This window comes from Mustela nivalis (assembly GCF_964662115.1).
Source record: "Mustela nivalis genome assembly, chromosome: 4".
Lineage (NCBI taxonomy): Eukaryota > Metazoa > Chordata > Mammalia > Carnivora > Mustelidae > Mustela > Mustela nivalis.
Window position 1 is genome coordinate 91891268 of NC_139023.1, and position 11222 is coordinate 91902489.

The window sequence follows — 11222 nt, forward strand, 5'->3', positions numbered from 1 at the left end:
CTCTCTCTCACACACACACACACACACACACACACACACACACAGCCTTATCTGAGCATTGTGTATTGTAGTATTGTATGGAAGTATTGAATCACTATATTATACATCTGAAACTAATATTACACTGTATGTTAACTAACTGGAATTTAAATAAAGGCTTTAAAATTATTATAAATTATAATGAATCTAAATAAGGAAATTCAAAAGAAAATGGAATTATACATAAAGAATACTGAAGAGAATATAAACCAACCTAGAATTCTTTTCACAGAAAGAAAGTTCCTAAAATGAAGAAGAAATAAAGGCATTCCCACAAATATATAGACTTAGCAGAATTTGTCACCATCAGATTCATCTTATAGAAAAATAGCATTCCTTTATAGAAGGAAAATGATTTTTTATTCAGAAATGTTGATATAAACACTTTAAAGCCAACCAAGGAATTGTTGAATAAATATAAGTTATATAACCTGTACAAAAACATAACAGTAAAATCATCTGGGACCAAAGGAATTTGTAAAAAAATCATTATGTTTAATAATAGTTTAGCAAGGTAGCTGGATACAAATTGATATGTATCAAATAACTATTATTTTTACCAGGAACATACAATTTTAAAAATGAAACAACTTAAGCTACCATATACATTAATATAAAAATGTGAGGTAATATGAATAAATCTAGCAAAGGTTGTGCAATGTTTTATATGAGAAAATTTGTGAAAGGTTTATCAAGATTTACTTTAAAAAGACCCAACTTATCAGACAATAAAACACATTCTTGATTTTGAAAACATTATTCTATAAAAATTCAGGCTTTTGAGATTACAAAGAAAGACCAGAAACCAGGAAGATATAGAATCAGGAACATAAACCTCATTAAGTCAGAATTAACAAAAATAATGTATTATGATATATAATGAATCAAGGCAAATTATCCTTGTAAATATAATAGAAAGGATTTGCAAATTGCAGTGCAAGTTTTTCTAAGTAGATGTATATTATTGACATAAAAAAAAATCTGAAGAATTTCCATTCCTCATCTCTAGATGTCAACCCAAAATTGTGAAGGGGCAATAATTAAGCAAAAGTGGTTGAGCTCAAAGAATTGCAATTTCAGAAAGATTTGGGCAACAACGCAAACAATGTGCCACTAGGAAGCAATAGTCAGACAGGGGTTTTTCAAGCAAAAAGTGAACATTTGTATCCATTGTTTATAAAGAATTTTGATTGGTGATGGTGTCTCAAAGCCAAATTTAACTGAACATAATTGATTGTTAAAGCTCACATTAAGCAAAAGTCTCTTACTATAGCAAGTGGCAGGTTTTCTTGCAGAATCCTTGGAATTTTTGTGATTTGGCCTAGTTTAGAAGTTCATGGTTCCATCTGCTGAAAATGTGCATAATTCCCATATCCTTAATGGCATCCCAGGTCCATTTTAGTCCACCTTTCACAAACACAACATAGTCAAACAGTTATCTACAGGGGGATGTTCCATTTTCTTTCTTAATTTTAATTATAATGTACTGTTATAATTAACATTTAGTATTTATGTTATACAGGTTCCCTGTGCCCTATATTCTGTCTATTTTCTCCTTAGGGTAAATTATTTAACTGAATCATGACATTATAGGATATGAGCCTTCTTTAGGCTCCACCAAGTTGGAAAGACACAAGCTCAGAACCATGATTGAGCTGACTGCTTTTCAGATTCACCAAAGATAGAGTAATCTCAGCTGGAGTCTGCTCACTTTACAGATACCAACTTGTAAGGAGGATTCAGATGGTCTGAGAATACTTTTTTAACTGACAATATTACTGAGATTATTGTCAATTGACATGCAGTTGAAAGAAAATAGAACAAAGATTTCCTACACTCTTAAACTAATATTCTTAAGGGGTAACATCTTGCAAAAATTTGCTACAATATCATACTGATAATACAATATCATACTGATAATACTTTGTGAAAGCTTGAATTCTGTTAACTATCTAATTCCTAATGAGTGTCCTGCATTATAATTATCTTCGATATTTTATAGACAACGTCCAGGAGGAGAAGCATACGAGAGAAAGAAGAGTGAGCATGTCCTTCCTCTGCCCTCTGAGAATGTATATACACGGCTCACTGGTCCCATATCTGGCTGTGAGCTCCTAACACACTGAAATTTACCAGTAATCCCTCCCTAAAACAGAGTTCACTGGTTTGAAAGGAAAGATGTGGCCAACTCTGGAAACTAGAAACCCAAATTATCCATTTATCTGTCTCTTTACCACCCCCAAAGACAATGATCATGTGATCAGGAAGGATTGTAATTCTGCTGAGACCTAAGACTGAACCCTCTGCAGCAAATTTACTCAAATGCAAATATGATGACCATGTGGGCTTCCATCTAAGATAGGAAATTACTGCTGAAGTAATTAAACAGGGAGCCCATTAGACCAGGTAGGTGTAACGCCTTGGTATCATTTGCAAGCAAACTAAAACCTAATTCAGAGTTAAGGCACTTGAATTTAAGAAAGTGAAACTTAGGAAAAACCCCCAACCAATAGCCAACTAGGTTTTCCAGAATAAGGCAAAGAAATAATGTCCTTGCTTTGTTTCTGCTTCTTCTGTGTAAAACCCAATGAAATAATACCCAATGAAATAATGTCCTTGTTTTGCCTCTGCTGCTTCTTTATAAAACCCTCAGTCTAATTCCTGCAAACCGCTACTCTATTCCAACTGATGTATGTTCAAATATACAATCGAAATTTTTAATGTGCCTCAGCGTATTTTTTAAACTTTGCAAATGTTTGCAACAGGTTGCACCAGGTATCCAGTCACTTTCCCATCAGACACATCTTCCCACTTTATGACACTAGCAAAATCTCCTCCCCTCTTTTGTCACAGGCAAGGGAGGCTCCCAGAACATCCAGGAGCATTAGCCAAAGCGTAATTTTATTTTTACCCCAGGATTTTCAAATGCACTGTAAATACAACTGATGAAATTCATTCTTACTTAGTTACATGGTACATTTAAGGTGTTACCTTTAAGACTATAGACCTCATGAATTATCAGATATTCCAACACAGTCGATGTTGGAAACTTTGTGTTTGAGATTTGGAGACAAGACCAGTAATTTCAGAGAATGATATATCTCCCATTCAGCACATCCTAGTTTTAACACCCACATTCATTCCACTGCTCATAATTTCAGTGGAATAAATCACAAACACCTGCTTCAAGAACCTATGGATTCCTCACAAAATTAAACAAGTATCTACCAGAGAAGCAGAACACACTCCGAGCTGTTTGCTGTGCTATGTTTTTTGTTTTTGCTATGTTTTTGATGGGATTTTATTTTGCCCATCTCCCATGTGCCATCAAGGTTGTCACATTTCTGTTAATCACAAAGCATATGGATCATTAATAAACAATGTTGCCTCACTCAGGAGAAGCACAAATTTTAAATTTGATAGTGTGGTCAGATTCCATAGAATAATTTTCTTTAAATGAAAAGCACGTCTCTTAATGAAACCAGGAGTCTCTGAAAGTGCCAAATAATCTGTGAATTTGGTTAATTTGAAAAAAAATGAGCATAAAATTATTACAGATTATAAGAATTCAAAACGACACACACACTAAGCTCATTAATTATCAGATGTCATGACGTGTCTATTCATGTGACTCTCATCAGGTCCTGTCATTCCAAATAAAAAATCTGGATGATATATAAAAGTATTAAAAATGATTTGTTGTTCCTATTATTGTTGTTGTGTGATAATGGTGGTGAATAAGTTTCATATAATTTTTGGATTGATTTTCTTCCCTAAAAATGCACCATCATGTATCCTCTCTGGTGCAACAAAAAAATACACAGGCAAAAGAGAAGGACCCTGTTTTCCATAAGAAGTACTCCCATGGTTATCAGTGTTGTATGAATACTTTTTTTTTCCTCAGAATGATCACTTTTATTTTTCAGCCTTTACTTTTATACTGTTTTATTGTCATCAAAGTCCAATTCATATTGGTTTTTGTTGCATTGAGAGAGCAATCTCATATACAGACCACTGAGGTGTCTTGTTGTTGAAATCATTAATCATAGAAACTGCACAAACTGATGTAGAATATTGGAAACATATGGCTGAGTTTATTTTAGAAACTAACTGATATCAGAAAGGGGGGATAGTGTATGAAGAACTCAGACATACAGGAAAAATGGATAATCCTTACAATCCAGACATTTTCACATAAAAATATGATCTCAATTTACCTACATGCCATGTCTCATCAACATACACCACACCCTCAGCTTCTAGCTACTGTCTTGCTGTCTCTGCATCTATTATTCCCTTTATTTGAAATGTTCTTTCCCTCTTATTTATTTAACGCTATTCATTTAGTCATTCATAGCTGATAATCCTGGAAAAACCAATCACAATGGTGCTGCTAGAAAAAGGGGGTTGGGTAGTTTTAGAAGGGAGGGGAATCCCCCCAAGTTTTCTCATGGGTGAGAAAAGAAAGTGTAAGGTCAACTGTATTATCCAAGAAACAAACTTAGAATTACACAAACACAAAATGAGTTTCAGGGGAAGGTTGGTGCAGGATTTGTCTACAAAGTGTATAGCATGGGGTGCAATGATAATGAAATAGATGAAAGGAAGTAGACTTAAGCCATGGACAAATGAATGAAAAAATCAAGTTATCAGATTAACTAATCTTTTAAAGATCTATGAAAGATTTTAAGTGATAAGACTAAGTAGAGATAAATTTTAAAATTCTTGCAAGTACCAATCCAAATTTGGAGGAAAGTATTTCTCTTCAGGGAATGATTAACATTCAAACTAGTTTTAATTATCTATAAAAGTTAATTGTATCTTCAGGAATATAGTATAATAAATGTATGGTTCAGCATTATATACAAATTTCCATTACTTTGAATTTATTCAAATTATATCTGTGAGCAGATGTGTACATATAAATTATAAAATTAAAATGTTACTTTTAAGACCCTGAAACTTCATAAATCATCATGTATATAATATAATATCATCATATTATAAACACATATGCACACATATATGGGGCACACATATACACACACACCTCTTTTACTTTATTATGTTCCATCTGGCTTTCAGCACTAAAGAAAAACTGATCATGTCTATGCTTATATGGGAAATGTATGAATGATCTGGCAAATGGCTGAAAGCTGTATTTCTGGAGGCATTATCTGGTTTATTTCACAACTATATCTTACCAGGTTCTTACAACTATAACAAATTACCACAACATTTGGACCTTAAAATGGTTTTTTTTTTTCTTTTTTCTTTCACAGTTCTAAAGACCAGAAGTCCAGTATTGGTATCACTGGACTGAAATCAATGTGTCAATGGGTTGTGCTCCCTGGGGAGATTCTAGGGCAGAATTTGTTCCTTGCATTTCCAGCTGCCAGGGGCTGCTAGCATTCCTTGACCTGTAGCCACATTGCTCCAATCTCTGCTTCTTTGTGTTGGGGTGTAAACCATACCTCTGCTTTCCTCGTATAAGGATATATGTGATTGCACCTGGATAATCAAGGATAATCTCCATGTCAACACTCTTTACTTTACTACATCTCCAAAGACCTTTCTTTTTGTGATTCAAAGTAGCATTCACAGAGTCCAGGGATTGGGAGGTAGAGATCTTTGGGGTGGGGAGCATGTTTTGGCCTACTACATCCACTAACCACCTGCCACCTTTGAGAAGTTACTCAAACTCTAAATCTTAGTGTCTTTCTCAACAGTATTTACCTTATAGTGATGACTAATAAAATAAAGAATATAAAGCAATAAGAATAATTCATGACACATGATAAATATCAAGAAATACTGCCCATTATTGTTTGTTCCATTGATTTTTTCACTAATATCTTACAAATGTGTTAGCTCTCCACTATGAGGAAGATTTAACATTATTACTGGTTCACTCTTGACACGATAAGTCTTTCTCTGTTTCCCGAGCCATTTCCTTGGTTTGCTACACCTCCCTCTGGCCCCAATCCCCTCTACTGATAACATCAGGGCTCAGGCTATCAAAATAGAATGTTAATAGGAAGCCACACCCAACATGAGTTTTGGTTAATGACTGCAGATATTAGTTCAAGATTTGCATCCAGTAACAAAGAGAATTACCGGAAATATCATCTAATTAGAAAAAGTTAAAGTAAACTGAAGGTTGGCTATTCTATAAGACTGATTACAACATTTTATAAGTGGTGTGTGTGTGTGTGTCTGTTGTGTGTCTGTGTGTATTCGTATATTCTTACTATTTCTGAGTTTTTGAATTTGACAATAAATGCTTATTTTGTAATCGGAGAAATACAAAATAGAAAGTATGCATTATTAAAGAGATAATCCTAAAAGACTTTCATGAAAGTAGTAGTGCTGGTAGAGTTCCTAATCTTACTGCATCTCTACATAAAATCCAACTCCATTCTAAATTGGCTCTCTGCTGTCATTCAACTTCTCATGTCATTCCTGTCTTTCAAATATACATTATAGTTTATAAATGGATAGTTTATAACTGGATGTCTTTGCATAATTATTTGAGTTTCTCCTTAAATAGTAGGATACATGAAAGTTTACAGTGCATTTGTTTTGTTTGTTGTTATAACCTCAGTTTTTGGTCAGTTGCAACCATTAAATATGTCTGAACAAAAACTGATTTCATAGCCTCTGTCTTCTGTTCTGTTCTTCATTTATTCAATTATGTTGGTAAAATTAACCAGCCAATTTATATGCAGAATAGATACTGGATAACTTAGAGAAACTTTAATACTTGTATAATGGATAGGTAGACAATGCCTTTGACACTATTTTTCATTTCATTTTACCACATAAAATGATAATTAATTTTAGGCAATTATATATTTAAGTTACATTACAAAATTAAACCCTGCATTGTTTTTCTATCTATACATCAAATATTTTCTAAAGAGAGACTATATGACCAATCTCAAAAAATGGTGCTTTTTTCCTTAAAAAATATTTTATTATTAATCTTCTATGAAAGAAAAAAATAATGTTCATCTGTTTAGAGTGACATGTTAAACACCATTACTAAGTAAATCATTTTGTCACTATCTCTATTAATTTGGAGGGAGAGGTTTGATTTAAATTTACCCTAGTAATTAAAAACACTATTTTACTTTAACACATTTTTTTCATTTCATATTTTGAGAAAGAAAAAAACCTCTTAAATTTCTACTGATGTAAACCTGGTGATTCACAGACCTGTACCCCTGGAGATAAAAATATATGTTTATAAAAAATAAAAAGTTAAAAAAAAAATTTCTACTGATGAAAATATCCTATTAAATATTTCAATATTTTGTATACAAGAAATTCTGCAAACAAATGTAATTTAAAAATCACAGTAATGATAAGAAGTTAAACAGATTCACTGAACTACAAAAGGGAAACAAATCACTTTTGCTAGAATGCCCCAGCTTCTAAAATTAGGAGAAACTGAAGTCCACACCTTGTTAACAATCTTACAATATAGAGAATTTACCTTTACAATTACATGAATGTAAGACAAATTTTCTAAATGTTTGCATATTATGATACATTTTGGAGTTATACCTAGATAAAAGTAGTTTTTCTTTGATTTTCAACTGGATTTCTCTAAAAGCAATGACATTTGAATCATTATTTCATATTTAACAACCACATATGTAAGAAAATACCTCTCTCCAGAGGATGACTCTGTGTTTGTGTGTGTGTGTAAATGCAAACAGTATACAGGAGAAAAATCAATTCACGAAAGCATATTTATTTTAGGGCAATATGTTTCCTAAGGGTGTTTCCTAAGGTGAAATTCGGGTTGATTACACACATATTTCATTTTGTAGGAGAGTATGGGAACTGAAAAGTCCTAGAACAGCTGCTGTTACTGGGAGGACGCAAGAAATGGTGACTACACCCAGCAAGGTGGCCAGATACACGTCATTATATAAAAGAAACTGATCTTTATCTAGAACAAAACAGAAAAATGAGTTTATAAATTATAAAGGTAACAGAAATTTGATTAGCAAAATTGTTCTTTTTTATCACATAAATGCAATAAAACTGTTACTTCAGAAGGCAAGATATATTAACTAAATTATTTAAATAAAATGTAAAAAATCCTATAGTACAAATTCTTTAGGAATCCAGTAACTGTAAGATTAGTTTAAAAAATGCCACTGGTACTGAAATAGATGTTAGGGGATGTATAAATGGTGGCAGATTAAAATTTTATTTAAAAATTATTTTAATATGGTATGACATTTAAATAATTTACATATAAGAGGAAGGCATTATATGTATCAAAAACCAAATTAAATTATGTATTAAATTTTTAAAAGTCTCTGAAAGATTTTAAGTGAAATAGATTTTATCTGCATATAAAATGGATAAAATTTGTCTCATTTAATATGTTCAAATATAAATCTTATATGGATTGATCTTAAACTGAATTTCTCTCTGTGACTTTTTTGTATGGGTGGTACTAAGAAATATGGCAGTACTCAAAGATTGAGAGAGGAAATAGTATATAATTGTTTCATCATGTAGCAGGACACCAGGCGGAACTGCAGTATGGCATAGGACAAAGCCAGAGAAGATATAAGGAACACTGAAACTTGGGGACTGAACCTCTAATGGGTGCCTAGACAGTTTAGGCAAAAGGGAACCATACTGGAACTTGAATACTAGATGTAGAGTATAAAGTCCAATGGGTCACAAAGCACGAGTGACCTGATTCTGGGCTTTATGCATAGGGAATTAAGGTTCCCTTAGCACAGCCTGCCCCAAAAGCCCGAGATGGCAGAGACTTAACATGCAGCCAAGTGGCCTCAGTTGTCTGGACAAAGTGCCTTAAAAAGAGATGAGACCTCTGTTTGCTTCTCCAGTTATTACTGCATGCCTTCCTCTTGGGACTAGTGTAGAGATGAAGAGCAGTAGGGACACATGGGGGTGGAAAAGGGCTTGGAAATCTAGGCTGATGAAAAAAACAAAAAACAAACAACAACAACAACAAAAAAACACTGAGTAGTTGAATGTGAAGTTTAAACCGGGTCATGAAATACAACCAGAAGACCAGGTGAGGTAGAAAGAACTGAGTGACTGAGGTCTTGGTTATGGTCACAAATTGAAAAATATGTTCTTCTCTTTGCTTAATGGTTGAATCTAATGCATGTAATACTATCTTTTTAAATTGGTACACAGTCGTAAAATTTTAAAGTCATTAGGTTAGTTATATTTTTATATATTTATGTATTTATTTGGCTATGTATTTAACTATAATAATATATACACAGTAATATATTTCATGGAACACTCCTTTAATTCTTATTTGGAAATATTACAGAACATCTACAAACTATTAAAGATTCTCAGATACTCTCTTTTAGCTGTTATTTTAACTTATAACCTCCAAGAAAAATTTGTTTAGGGAAGAGCATGCCCAATTTTGTTGTATCCTGAATAGCTTGGTTATTAATTGCAAGTAAATCTAGCATGCTTTTATGAAAAGAGCTTTACTTAATTGAGAATGATAGGATTCATTTAGCTAAAAATATAGCAGGCAACTAAACTAATTAAAACATTATCAGACATTCCTTATGTCCACAATGTATTCAAATCACATTTTGATACTAAAATATTTTTTTTGTTTTGTTTTGTTTTTAAAGATTTTATTTATTTATTTGACAGAGAGAGATCACAAGTAGGCAGAGAGGCAGGCAGAGAGAGAGGGGAAAGCAGGCTCCCTGCTGGGTGGAGAGCCAGATGCAGGGCTCGATCCCAGGACCCTGAGATCATGACCTGAGCTGAAGGCAGAGGCTTTAACCCACTGAGCCACCCAAGCGCCCCTAAAATCTTTTTTTAATATTAAAAATTGAGAAAAAAAAATTAACTATGTTCAGTATCTGAAAGAATGATGACAAAGCAAAGAAAGTGGCCTTTAGTAAGATTTAATATTTTGAGAAACATTGTTTTATTTCTACTAATAATGTAATAGTGTTGTTGCTAAAGTTTATCAGTTGATATTTGCAAAATTACTTCATAATTTTAGAAAACTCAAATTTCTTTTGCCAAAATGTAATCACATTTTTTAATTGAGTATCTTACAGATGATACTGATTGATGTTTAACTCTAATAGTTTGTCTTGTTTTCATAGTGATATTCTCCCTCATTTAAAGTCATAAAACAGGTTATATTTTTTTCCAAATTGTTATAGCTGAATATTAAGTTCTTTTCAGTATGTGTTTTGAAATAATCATTTTTCTAAATATAAAAAGGGTTATTTATTTTTTTTTTCCTCACTCGTTATTAATTTATTTGACAAGTAAGTAGCACACAGAAATCCTACTCTTTTGCAAACCCCCTTCTACTCTGTGGGAGTAGAGCAATAAAAATCATTTATTTCATCCTATCAGCCTTTATACAATATACTGTTAGTGGTTAATAAACCCAAATTAGTAGCATTAATTTATCCCTTACTTTTCATTTTGGCTTTTACTATATTTATTTACATAGTTTCCTCTCTCAGAAATTCTTTCTTTCTTTCACAGATTTGAGAATAAAACACAAAATCATTTTCTCTGCACCCTAGATTGTTGCCAGAGCCCACAGCACCAATCTGAAACTTCAAAAGGAGGAGTATGAAAACTTTCTGGATGTAGGGAGGACTTTTAATGCTCCATATTGCAATCTCTGTCAAGGCTGCCCAAATTTACAATCTAAAGAACTGATATTTATGGATTAAACTTATTATTAAAAAAAAAAAAGTTGTCCTTGTTCTCAGAGGATTTGCCAATGTTTGGCAAAGGTGCACATGAAACTTTATACTTGAAGATAAAGTGAAGCTGGGTCTCATGATGCTACCCATAAAGTAACAGTTTTCTGTTTGTACAAGAAAAAATAGGCTTAATAAATTCAAACTTTGTTTATTATAATTTTGAGTAAGGGACCATGTGGGTCAGCTGCCCAAACAGGCCAGATCTGGCAGTTTCAGGCAGAATGTGATTACACTTAAGTGAGCATCACTACCCTTTAAAACTCTGATTAGCCAAAAACAACAAACAAAACCCAAAACATTGGTGAGGCAGTCAGGCAGCCATGGGATAAATGAGGTACACCTGAAATTAATTTAATGAATATGTCACTTATGTCTCAATAGATGAAAAAACTACAAAGTAAGAAACATTGTTCA